The sequence below is a fragment of the Canis lupus genome, chromosome 29 (assembly GCF_011100685.1).
Source record: "Canis lupus familiaris isolate Mischka breed German Shepherd chromosome 29, alternate assembly UU_Cfam_GSD_1.0, whole genome shotgun sequence".
Taxonomy (NCBI): Eukaryota; Metazoa; Chordata; class Mammalia; order Carnivora; family Canidae; genus Canis; species Canis lupus.
In genome coordinates, this window is record NC_049250.1 from 4401422 (window position 1) to 4414652 (window position 13231).

General features: G+C 35.1%; 1 protein-coding gene across 3 annotated transcripts in view; it reads right to left on the reverse strand.

Annotated features, from left to right (window-relative positions):
* The window catches only part of ST18 (ST18 C2H2C-type zinc finger transcription factor), a 145591-nt gene that overhangs the window by 130726 nt on the left and 1634 nt on the right, over nt 1-13231 (reverse strand). For 2 of the 3 annotated variants that reach the window (XM_038579290.1, XM_038579291.1), the window contains exon 2: nt 7035-7113. The exons of the other annotated variant lie outside the window; for it this stretch is intronic. The gene's annotated coding sequence lies outside the window, so the exon portion shown is untranslated. The remainder of the gene's footprint in view (nt 1-7034; nt 7114-13231) is intronic. 3 annotated transcript variants of the gene reach the window in all.

A 13231-nucleotide genomic window follows, 5' to 3' on the forward strand; every position in this document is an offset into this window, starting at 1 on the left:
GACTATTGAAAAGAGTCTGCATTTTAAGTATGATGGGACGTCATGAATGACCAAGCAGAGGAGTGATCAGAAGGAAATCAGTTTCTAGGCCATGGCAGTCATCTGGCTGTGTAAAGGGGGTCTTTGTCTGGGACAGAGGTAGTAAAAGTAAGAAAGCTAACAGTTGGAAGTTCTGTCTCCAGGATAAAATAAGGTAAAAATACCAAAAGAAAAGATACTAAGACCAGAAATGTATCTACTGTCTGTTATGATCTAAACTCATTGCTCCTAACATGTCTGACACTGTCCTGCATGGAGAGAAGCCATTCTCATCCTCTGCTCTTCATCCCTTCCTGCTCCTGGCTCCAGAGGAAAGGACACTCTCCATTTCCCCTTTACTCTTCCTAATTTAAAAGGAGTTCAAATCAGAGAGGAATGTCCCTAGATCTTCTGGTTCCCATTAGTCTTCTGAGTTTCTATGCCAATATCAATTATAGGGATCCCTGGGTGGCGCAGCGGTTTAGCGCCTGCCTTTGGCCCAGGGCGCGATCCTGGAGACCCAGGATCGAATCCCACGTCAGGCTCCCGGTGCATGGAGCCTGCTTCTCCCTCTGCCTGTGTCTCTGCCTCTCTCTCTCTCTCTCTGTGTGTGACTATCATAAATAAATAAATTAAAAAAAAATTAAAAAAAATATCAATTATAAATAACACTTAGGAATTAAGTAAAGCCTTTTGTTTTTAATCATATGATGTGAATCTAATGATAAAAACTAGCATGTTAAAATCATTTATAGTCTAAAACCATTTTACACAGAGTTGATATCAAATTTGTTGCCTAATTTTTCAGGGGATGTTGAGGCTATCAACTCTGAATGTCTTGGCCTCTCATCTCTACACTTACAAATTTATTTCTGTCTCCACTGCTCCCTTTGCTCTAGTTTTAGAGGAAGAGGCTTTCTCCTTCCAAGGGCAGGTTCTCCATTGAGCTCTATTGCATTTGCTTCTTACTTCATCTAACTGGTTTTTCTTACATACCTTTAAATTTTTCAGTCTTCTTAATCTCTCTGGTTCCTTCTCTTTAGCATATAAGTATATATTGCTAACTCTGTTCTTGAGAGTCAAACTTCTTAAAGTCCCCAGAGGCTTTTTGTTCTCACTTTCCCTTCCCTACACAACCCATAGCCATCTGGCTTTCAAGCCCTGATTCCACTGAAGTTTCTCGGCTAAGATCACCTGTGACTTCCTACTTGACATATTTTGTGCTGCATTTTCAGTCTGTGCTCTGAGTAATTAGCAGTATTGCTGAGTCTTTCCTTAAGAAATTGTATCTTTGTTTTGTCTGTCACTCTGGATTTCTTCGGTGTTCTTCTTCATTGGTTCTCCTTTTCCCATTTACATATTGATATTCCCAGGGTTCCTAATTTTGGTCCCTTCCTCACTATAGTCTCCTCAGAAGCTACATCCTAATGTCCATCTCTCCATTCCAACTAAATCTCACTCTTGAATTCCTGATGCACTGGCCCACTGTATAGCAAACATCACCACCTGCTTGTCTTATATTTAATGTGCACATCATCTTTTCCTCAAAATAACCTCTTCCTTCTGAGTCTCCTATCTTGGTTAACCATCCACACACTGTAATCCAAGCCAGATGGTTGTCATTTATGACTTGTCACCAGTTTTCAAATCTATGTCCTGGGTTTGCCTCTTGCAGAGCACAGATCCCACTGTATTCTGAATATCAGTATGCTGTGTCACCTACTATGCTGTGATGTCTTACAGTGCTTAGGTTGTGTCTACACTGCTTGACGCAGTTGCTGGAACATAGTAGATTCTTCGTGTTTTTTGAATGAATAGATTCAAGACTCTTTAAATGCTTCTTTGAAATCTTCCCTGATGTTACCTCCAAGTGAAGTGGTCATTCTGTTCTTCAGGCCATAAATTTACCTTTTAGAGGAGAAATGGAATTGGCAATGCCTGATGAGATGCTCTGGCCCATATGCATTAGGGTTGAGTGGCAGAGTGGAATTGCATGTGACCACAGACTATTTTATCTTCGCATAGGCCATTATGATACACGAGCCTACATAAACTGTTCACAATGTTTTAGTATTGATATACACATTTTTCACTTGACTCTATTGGAAAATTTAGTACATGTAAAATACAAAAATATCTGAAAACGTATCTAGCTAGAATAAAATGTTTTATTTATTTATTTACTTACTTACTTATTAATTTTTTAAGTTGGCTCCATACCCAGCATGGACCCCAACGAGGGGCTTGAACTCATGACCCTGAGTTCAAGACCTGAGCTGAGATTAAGAGTCGACACTTAATCCACTGAGGTACTGAGGCACACCTGGAATAAAATATTTTAATCTCTTGTGAACTTAATGTAACCCTAGGAGAGGTTTTATTGTAACTAAAACTCTTCATTTTTATATTCTTTCTTTCTTTAACAATCACTTGTGCATTTCTCACAATGTTCAAAGCTTTTTCAGTAGATTCTGAGAATTAAATGATTTTAAATACAGTTTCTCTTCTAAAGCCTTTTTATCAAATATCACTAACTTGACTCCTTTTAGTTACTATTATATTTTCAATATGATATTTGCAAAAGATCCAAAAATGCTTTTACTTTAATATTCTATAGTGATTTAAGGAAACTACATGAGTATTGTGACAATAACTTCCTAATTAAGATCTAAAATGCAAAAATAAATACTATCTATCTATCTATCTATCTATCTATCTATCATCTATCTCTCTATATATCTGCAACTGTAATCTATGTTTCCAAATATTTTTTTAAGCGAAGTGAAACCTTAACAAGCCCATAGATAGAAGGCACAGAGGTCAAATGTGCAGCAGTTAGTGCGCCCTGCCTGAGGCCATAGGTCAATCAGAGCTCTGACCCTGCAGCCATGGATTCCCTGGCAGCTTGCCCCACTGCCCCATGGCACAGTCTTCTCATCTATGAAAAGAGGCTGATAACAGAACTTCACTTTACCCTATAGGCTGTTGCTCTGGTTGTGGCTGTTGTGTGAATTAAAAGAATTCATAGACGGAAAGTACTTAGAAGAGTGGTTGGCACCATGTCAGTACTATCTTATTATTATAATAGAAAAACACATGTCTTCTGCTTGACACCAAACTACTCAGAGGAAGAATTCAATTATCAGACCTTTTTAAGTATCAATGTTGATGCTCACAGATTCTGTGAGCTAAGATTTCTGGCTATTTGGCCAAATGTTTAACTTTTGATCTGATGTTTAGCATCAGAGCTAAAGCTCATTCGGTTCTTAGCGTAGGTTATTTCTGATATCAAGGTTAATTGGCATGCTAAATATGTATGTCTTAGAGAGGTGTAATAAAGGTTTATGCTGTCTCTGAATTATTTTTCAAACTGATAGGATGTTTTCATTATAAAAAGTTCACAGAGTTATAGAATTTGGGGAATGAAAGGACCATAGGGGTTACGTCACCCAGCATAACCCTTACTATGACAAATGTTATCAGTAAGGAAAATAAAGCAACTTGCCAAGTCCCAATCATTCGACTACTAAATGACATTTAACTACGAGTGGAACCCAGACATACTTGAGATCTACTGTCATTTGACACAAAGTTGCTGACATTGTTTTCTGTTTTTTTTTTAATACTTTGTGCTCAGACACCATATAGCATAGGGACACATTAAGAGAATGGATTTAGAGAGCAGTTAGATTTTGGGCTCAAGCTTCAATCCTGGTGGTGACCTAAGGAAAAAAACTTCTTAATGTCTCCGTTTCAGTTGCTTCATCTGCAAAAAGGAGACAGGAGTGGAAATGCTGAGTATTGAATTATATAATACCTATAAGGAATTTAACAGCATAGGTGGCTCAGTGTAAGCACCTGGTAAATGTTAAGGGTTATTATTATTACTGTTGTCATATATATCATCGTTGTTGTTTTTTTAATTTATTAATTTATTTATTTATGATAGTCACATAGGGAGAGAGAGAGAGAGGCAGAGACACAGGCAGAGGGAGAAGCAGGCTCCATGCACCGGGAGCCCGACGTGGGATTCGATCCCGAGTCTCCAGGATCCCGCCCTGAGCCAAAGGCAGGCGCTAAACCGCTGCGCCACCCAGGGATCCCTATATCATCGTTGTTATGAAAAAAATTCATATGCACGTTTGTACCAAAAGTTATTTTTCTTATTTGCCAAACCCTAATAGTTCTTGAATTAACGATTTACCCAAGTCAAGTCAGAATCCTTCAGCTACTTAATGATATTTAACTATGAATGGTGTGTGTGTGTCTGTGCGTGCATGTGTGAGGTGGGAGACGTATATGTGCACATTTCCATTATTTGACAGAGCCAAGATCTGAGATCCCATGGCTTTTTCAAATTCCCCTCATCTCACTTGCAATCTGCTGTGATATGGCCTGTATATCAACTCTAATCTGCAAATCTTGGCCCTTGGAATCCTCAGGTTGATAAGGTTTACAGAAGATAAGGATTACAGAAGAAATGGTTCCAAGGAACTAAGTGAATCAGGTATAGAACACCAGCAAACTTCAAACGTTTATGGTAGCAAATAAGGACCCCAGGAAGATACCTGCCATGGGAAATCTGATCAGTTCATGATTTCATACAAAAACAACAACAACAAACACTTGGAAATTTGACATTTAAGCCAAAAAGTTGGCATCAAAATGTACAAACTGTTTTACAACCTAAAATCTATGCCTGAAAGGTTAGTCAATTGAACCTAAGTATTTTAGAAAAATAAAGCTGGTGGAATATTTTATTAGTTCAAAAAGCCTATGTGAAATATATTTAATTGACCTGTGTAAACCAATGTAGGCAGTATTTGGAAAGGTTTTTTATTTGTTTGTTTTGTTTAGACTTGGAACTTGCCTTTCAGGAGTAAAATGATAGGGCTTTAATCCCTAGGAAAAAAAATTCCCAAATACATCATAGAATCTAGGATAATCCTTCATGAAGTCAGAAGCAAAAAAAGAAAAAAAGGAAAAAATAACTTCCTCTACCATTAAAAATAACCACAACAGCAACCCTGGTCTCCATTCTTTCATTTCCTCAGGTCTGACATTCTGCAGATGACCGCCCTTATTTGTCTCTACATGTTTTCCAAAATATAAAAGTGAAATAGAGTCCCAAGGGCACTGTACTTGAAAGGTTATGAGAGTTAGAGAATTTTAACCATGCCTGCCAAATCAGCAGATGGCTTGTGATTATAATTATATGCATCAATAAAACGAATAATCTTTACAAAATTTGAATTTCTACTAAAGTAAGGGATTTAGTAAGCAGATGCAACAGAATGCATTTTCTTTAACCCTTTTGGTAGACACTGGTATCTTTTACACAAAAAAAAGATCAAGGGATCTGCACATAATAGGTTGTACACTCTAATTTTTGCCCCCATTCTAAAGTAGTCATATTGTCAGCCTCAATCTTTCCTTGATTTCATTTTCTTCATGAGCATATTTCTTTCTCGTCCCCTTTTCACCCTTCAGAATAGAAATGTTTAGACTAATTCCTACCATTGTTTGATATTTGAAAGAAGAAAATTTTAAAGTGGTAAATACCTTCATTCAAATTCATATCAAATATACTATGGAAACAAAAGAGCAAACAGTGGGTGCGTCTTTCTATCTAATCGCATTCTTTACAAATTAGATTTCCAATAACAAAATTTTTCATTTTTTTGTTTTCTGATTCTCTTTAACCTACATTCCAGGGATTAAAATACTGTTTATTCTACTGAAATAATTAACTATTTCATTTCTGTCTGGTTCTGCATAACATCATAAGTAATGATAACTAAGTTTTGTCTCATGCCAAGTCTGAATTTCTTCATATAGAAATATGTTTCAATACATATATGATACATTTGAAAAAAAAGATAAGGCAAGATTTACACACTGGCCTTTAGCTATATTTCCCCTTCATGAGAAAACACTCAAAATTTAGGAAACAAAATTAAACTTTTAAATGTTGGAAATGGTGGAAAAAGTATTACTGAAATTCACATACTTATTTTTTAATGAAATTGTGATGTAAATGTTTTTCATGGAATTATCAAGTGTAACTCTTCGTTAAGACAGTATATCAATTAACATATTTATGACAAATCAACAAATAGAACATTTAGGAGTACTTAGAGAACCTGTATTTTGTGTAGCTATCTCTGGCACCTTCATATTTATACTGTATAAATCAAGTAAATTAAAATGTTCCGATCTAAAAAGTTATTATATATTCTAGGTAACCTTATTTATTAGTACAAATAAGTTACTAATAAGACTTTGAAGGCTTTGACAATTTTGTGGGTCAACACAATTTACTTGTGGATATAAGATTTATGAGATCAGAAATTCTTCTTAGCTACAAGATCCTCTCAAAGGTGCAACTTAAATGTGCAGGTTGAATCCTGTCAGAAAAAAATATTCCTACAATCACAATCTGAAGAATTAAACTGAAAAAGTAGTAATTTTTGCCCAGAAGCTTACAAATTTATGCAAAAGTTGACAAAACAACAATTCAAATACTTAAAAAGAAATTCAAGTGTCTCTTAGAGTTCACTGAAATGGAATTTTAAAACATTCAGCAATAAGCTATGTTCAAGTTTCTTTATCCAGGTGATAAAATAAAATATTTTTCAATCATAACATCCTGGAAGAGGGATTTTTTTTTTTTTTTTTTTTTACCAAATCCAAAGTGTCAACCATCTAAGCCAAAAACTTATGAAATGAATCCTAAAGAGGCAAAAATTAAATATATTAATTTTAAAAATAAGAAAGAAATGAGGAGTAAACCTAATAATATTATTACATCAAGACCTTTCCTATAACTTAGTACTTAAATTATAGATATTCCACTTTGAAATTAGATAAAATTAAGTATTTCTGCTTACATAAAGTTAAAGTTGAAATTCATGAAATTCTAAGGTATACTTTGGATTGCCATTAATAAGACTATGTATAATAAGCCAATATAGCCATGTATGCTTAATGTGCACTTAGTATGTTTAACTTATTACCTTATGCTGGATATGAGCACTCAGCCATATAAAATGGAATTTTCACAATTCTTCAAGGAATCTCACAAAATTTAAGGCTCTGGAAGGGAAAACATGAGAGAGTTCTGTACTGACGGAAGTGGATGTGTAGGAAGTATATAATATGATACTGGAGTGTCCACTTAACTGTCACAAACTCCAAGTGAAAGTTAAGAAACAAACATTCTTTGAAAACGTACCATATACCCAGGGCTCTAGGTATATTATCTAATCTAATTTTCACATGAGTCATGAGGCAAGATTTACTAGCCTGGCCTCCAACTAACAGACCAGGAAACCAAGGCCCATAAAAATTAAATAACTTATCCAGAACCACAGATTTAGTAAATGGAATAACCAGGTCTCAAACACATGCACTTGAGAAGGGGGTGTCAGAGATTCTCTTATCACTTTGTGTCACCCATATGGCATGTATAATGACTTTTTCTCTAGGAAATGCTTTATAGTTCTTAGATTGTGGATTCTCATGGGTGAGAATGAGGCCCCCCTATTACCCATAGCACCGAGTATAATCTTTTGAACAACATAGTTTTAGTAATACTTATATGTCAATTAAGTGAACCTAAATAAAAGTTCCTTCTGTTGACAGAAGTTAAGGTTCTCAAATTTCTTTAAAGAAAAAGTTATAAATCAAATAAAACCATATTTTAGTGTATTTCCATGTTAAATTTTTTAAAAATTTCTCAAATTCAGGAACAATATTTGTAGAAACAAGTTCACATAAGCCAAAAGTAATGATCTGTGCCCTCTTCTCTTAATTACAACACAGCCTTATTTTGTTCTGAAGAAGGACAACTACATTTCTGTGACAGTAATTCCACTCAGTTTTATCCGCAGTGATCCACCTGTACAGGCTTCAGTCAAGTTTGCACATCCTTTGCTGTATTGGTGAGGAGAAGGGCAAAATATTTATAGCCATTCAGAAGGCTTGTATATTTTCTGAACAACTCACTCCTGTATTTAACATGATGAACATTAGCCAGTACAGAAAAATAGATTATAATCCATAAGATTCAAATTTAAAATCTTCATAACAGAAAAAAGAAAAAAACAAAACCTCTACTATACCTATAATGCCTGAAAGAGTAAACTAGTTGCAGAACTCTATTGGAAACTGAAATTGGTAGGTAGCAATTATGGCCATTTTCATACAGCTTGCTTTTCCCATGATTTCTACCATATTGATGAGATTACATATTAGAAAATTCTTAATTTAGTAAAATCATAGCATATCTTCCCTACATATATTTTACTTGACATTACCACGACACTATTATACCTCTATTTTCACAAAATTAATTTCCTTGTCAATCCTGGTTACTATAAAAATAATAGAGTTTGTAAGACATAATATATGTTATATATAACACACATACAGTCTTAAATGAATTATATAAGTAAATTGAATGTTTGGAACACACTTAGAAGAAGAAAGTACTTTCAGACAAAAAAAAAAAAAAAAAAAAAAGGAAGAAATATGTGACCTCTGGTCACCCAGACCATATTATAAACCTCTATTATGAATCTCTCGTAAATACTAAGTGATTTATTCTGTATTATAAAATTTCTATATTCTTATATAAATAAAAATGTTTCAGAGCAAGTAATCCAAGTTAGCAAACTGATTTCTACATAATATGGAGAGTTTTAATTTATGAACAGATGATTATGACATGCCATTCTAATATTAAATGACAATGGTTTTAAAAATTTAATCCTGACACTGATATTATGAATCCATCTATTTTTAAAACACCACACTTCTGTTAACAATACTTTTTAAAATGTTTTCAATGAGATTGTCAGAGTTTATTAAACCACTGACAATCCGCTAAGCTGATAGTTCTTAGAATAAAATATTTAATTTACCTGGATGTCTTGTAACAATATCATCCTCTCTTGAGCTAAACATCCTCTGAGTACACAAGTCTAAGGCAGACAGACATTTCAGCAAGGCAAATAAGACTTTCTGGCAACTTCCTGTTGCCATATTTCTCTAAAAGGATCCTGCAATGTTATACTTCAATACTGCAAATGCATTTTTCTAAGGGACACAGTAAACCAATGCTGCTCAGTGTCAGAGAGCTTTGATTTTTTCCCAAGTACAGCAAGCAAATAACCACTAATCCTATTCAATATTACAGATTTGCAGCAATGATTTTATTTGCAGATCCAAGAGAGATGGAATACACGAAGAACAGGCAAGCTTTTATTTTCTTGTTTTGTTGCGTTTGATTGATTGATTTTTAAGATACTGATCAAGGAAATGGTTATGCCACATATGATATTAAATATTCCTTAGCAGATGGGACAATTTTACAGTGACAAGAATGAATCTCACTGCACACAGTCCAGCTCAATTATCTTTTAAAAGCAGTAGGACTAACTAAAATCAAAGTTGCCTCATGCTTTTGAAAGTTTTTCAAACCTGAACCCACACCTGAATAGTCGTCATTTGTGAAAGCACCATTTCTCCAACAAACAGCCTACCTTCTCAAATTCAAGTTCACTTGCATTTTGGGGTACACTTCACTTGTGAAATTCAAAAACTTTTATGAAACGGCAAAACAAAACAACAATAACAACAACATAAGAGCACTGATCACTGAAGCCACATTTCCAGAAGTGATAGCAAAATCCCTTCATTCTGACCTACTTGTAGAGAATCGGACTTTCAGCCCCACGGTTAGGCTAAGATTTGTTCTACTTTCTCCCTAGGGCTTAATTGCCAGACTGACTTACCCGTGCCTCCTAGCCTTTGTTCTGCCTCTCACGCTGACATCAGGGAAGCAGTGATGTAGAATAAAGCAGGGGTGGGCTAGGTTAGTCCAGTGTTTGTGTCGTTGTGTGGTGTGCAGGGACACTCTGTGATACTCTAGTGAGCTGCTAAGCTTTTTTTGTAGGCTTTGTGTCATTTACTTAACGACCAATCTCATTAGCTGCCAGGGTACAATGGGCTGATGCATTTTCTATGTACATACTCTACACAGTGACCCTCAAGGTTGCCGAAGGTCTATTTAATCAGTCAAATGCTGAATATATTTGCAGTAAATCACTAAAAAAAGAAAAAAAATATGGGACTACCGAGGTATCTCACAGGCTTACTATTTACGGGTGGTTATTCACAGGTAATAAAATGCATGCATATTTAGCCAAAACAAAGGGTAGAGTGGGCGGAGATGAATGATCTAGCTGGCACTGGTGACCTTAATTTTAGGAAACTTTTGGAATCGAAGATATTTTCTGTTTGCAAGGAACCCAGATTTAGAATTTAATTTCTGTCTTAGTTTAATCATATTAGCAAGACAAAAAAGAATTGCTTTCTTTAGCAGCTTCTCCTAACTCCAAAGTCACCCCACTTCCATCCCACCCCCTGCCCCAGAAGCTCCAGAACTGGCAAAGTTGCATTTATGCCCTCTTTCAGTTACAAGGTAAAAACCCTTTTAACTCCTATGAAAAATGAAATACTGAGAGCACTATGAATGACGACAGCTGTCCATAAGTATCAGGGAGAGTTCTATTGTCCAGCTTGTCCCTGGATAAAATGAATACTTTACAGCAGAGGCTGTTCAGCTTGGCTAAAGAGTATGGGGAGAAGGGGAGGAGGTCACTGGAGATTTCGCACACTAATTTAATCTGGGGAAAGGACAGGCTCTGCATCTCCCTTGAACAGACTGGCAGCAATCTGGGCCCCCACAGAACTATCTCCTTTTGCCTGTGCTCTATTTATTCCTTATCTCTGTTTACCAACCGCTAGGTCCCTTTCATTCACACCACGAGGCCGTTTTCCTACTATCAGTCAGCAGCTGACACTGTGGAAGAGCCTCAAAGGCAAAAAAAAAAAAAAAAAAAAAGAAAGAAAGAAAAAAAAAAAAGATCAAAACTAAACCAAAGCTGTATAAACAATGCAACAGTACAAGTAAATGCATAAACCCTGATTCTTAACCCAACCCACAGGGTGCAAACAGAATCTTTATAGTAAATCCAACAAACCCACCACAGTGAGCTATGGGCCACAAAGAAAGAAAAGTCAAAAACCATTCATGAAATCACCATCCAAAAAGAAGTACTAAAATGTAAGCTGGCTGCTGAAGCAGCCTAGCTTCCAGGGGTGTTCTTATCTCTATCATGGATCAATTACTGGCAACCAGGAAACATTTACCTTGCCCAAAAGGTGAGCTAAATATTTCAAAGGGAAACCTCACTCTTATTAAAATGCTGGCAGACAAAAAAAATCCACCAATGTGATTATAAGTTAAAGGAGGAAACAACATTAACTTTTCTAATTCCTCATCATGTTGATTTAAGTGAAACAATTCAAAGAAGTGGGCATCGGATCTCCATTACTTTTATATAAAAACACTTAAAAGTCCTGGGCAATCCAGTCAACTAAATCTTTTTTCCACATCTTATGTCAAAGTAACTAACAACAGAGGAGTTGAGAAAAGCCTACTTCATGTACAACTTGGTATCTTTTGAAAACCTCTGCAGGGTGTGAGTGAAAACAGAGACTGGGGCCACTAGTTTGAAGTGTAGAAAGAGGAGAAAAGGAAACAAGTGTTATTTTGAACCTTGCAACTTTTGAGTAAGTATGAATTTTGAATCTAATATGTGCTTTACTTACATTCATCTTGAATACTACATAATTTTGAATATTTCAACAAATGGAAAGATGCTACCTAACGGAAGTAGTTCACTGAAGTGATTCAGAATCTATATGATTCAGGTATATATGTGCATAAATTATAGTATGGATGCATACAGTGCTATCCATATACACAATGCACAAAATCAGAAAGTGCGTAATTTCTATTGCCTACAGTTCCCTACATTAAAAACGGCAACCAACTTTAAATCTCCCTGAGTTTTTCCTATCATTGAAATGATTGGAAATTATTGGTTATTGCCACAAAAATCAACACCGTATTGACTCAATCACTAAGACCTTTACTGAAAAAGGGAAGACAAAATGTAGCTCATTATCTAGGATGATCAATTGGACCAGATTTTAGTTTGTGTTTTCACCTATATGCATTATGAGCAATGAAGTCTTTACTACTTGGATCCTTTTTTCCAAATGAATTAATGAATTAAATTTATCCTTTCACCAGCTGCTAGGCAGCAGATGGAACCATTTCTGAAGCCTTGTTGAATTCAATCCATAAAACTCATTTCCTAGGATTAGCAGTCCAAAGTTTCTTTTAATGTTTATATACCGCTTGGGATTTTGAATTTCATGATGTTAAACTTTCAATTTAACTATTCTTTTTGCATTTCATATCAAACAATTATGATCTTTTAGATTTCTATAGCAGACATGGCAGGTCACATAAGGACAAGAATTAATTTCAAGAGCAATAAAGTCATGCAAGTTACATTTTTTGATGTTTGCTCACATTGCCCTACTACCATGGAAACTATTTGCACTGCGCTCTCACATTAATATCAACCTAAAGAATTATATATTTAATAGATTGTGGTTTTTGTTTATTTATTCATAAATACTTTAAAGCTACAACCAGGAACATTATTAACATTACGGAAGTTTAAAGTTTTGCAATGTAGTTATAAAACTATAATAGTTACATTATCTGCAAATAACTACTGTATATATCACATCAATTTATCTGACAAGAATTTAATCCCAACCTTTAAAAATGGCAATAAAACCAATTACACAGAGTATATGCGATTTACTACAGTTTACTTTTTAAAGAGCATGCTACCATGGACAGCTCCAAACATTTCTCTTCTTTTTCTAGTTCTTTGCACTTAAAACTAGGAACGAGGAAACTTTAAGTCTTACTGATTGATGTTATGGTAGAATAGGAACAGCCACTTTTCAAAAAACAAAAGGAATCCTTTAAACATAACGAAATCAGAATCTCTTAAAAGTTCCACTGTGTTTTGTTGAAACGTTTCCAATACAACTACCTTATGCTCTCCAAGGTACAGTATCCCCAGATTTAAAATATAAAAGCTTTTAAGCTTAAAATGATGCTGCTTCTATAGCATAAATACAACTAAAAAAGAGTGAGTCACTCTTATGTGCAACAGTGATTTCCGCTAATTTGGCACAAGAAATCTATATTAATCTAATATTGGAGTAAGCCAAGAAGGCCACATAATAATCACCACTGAGTAATTGAATATTTAGA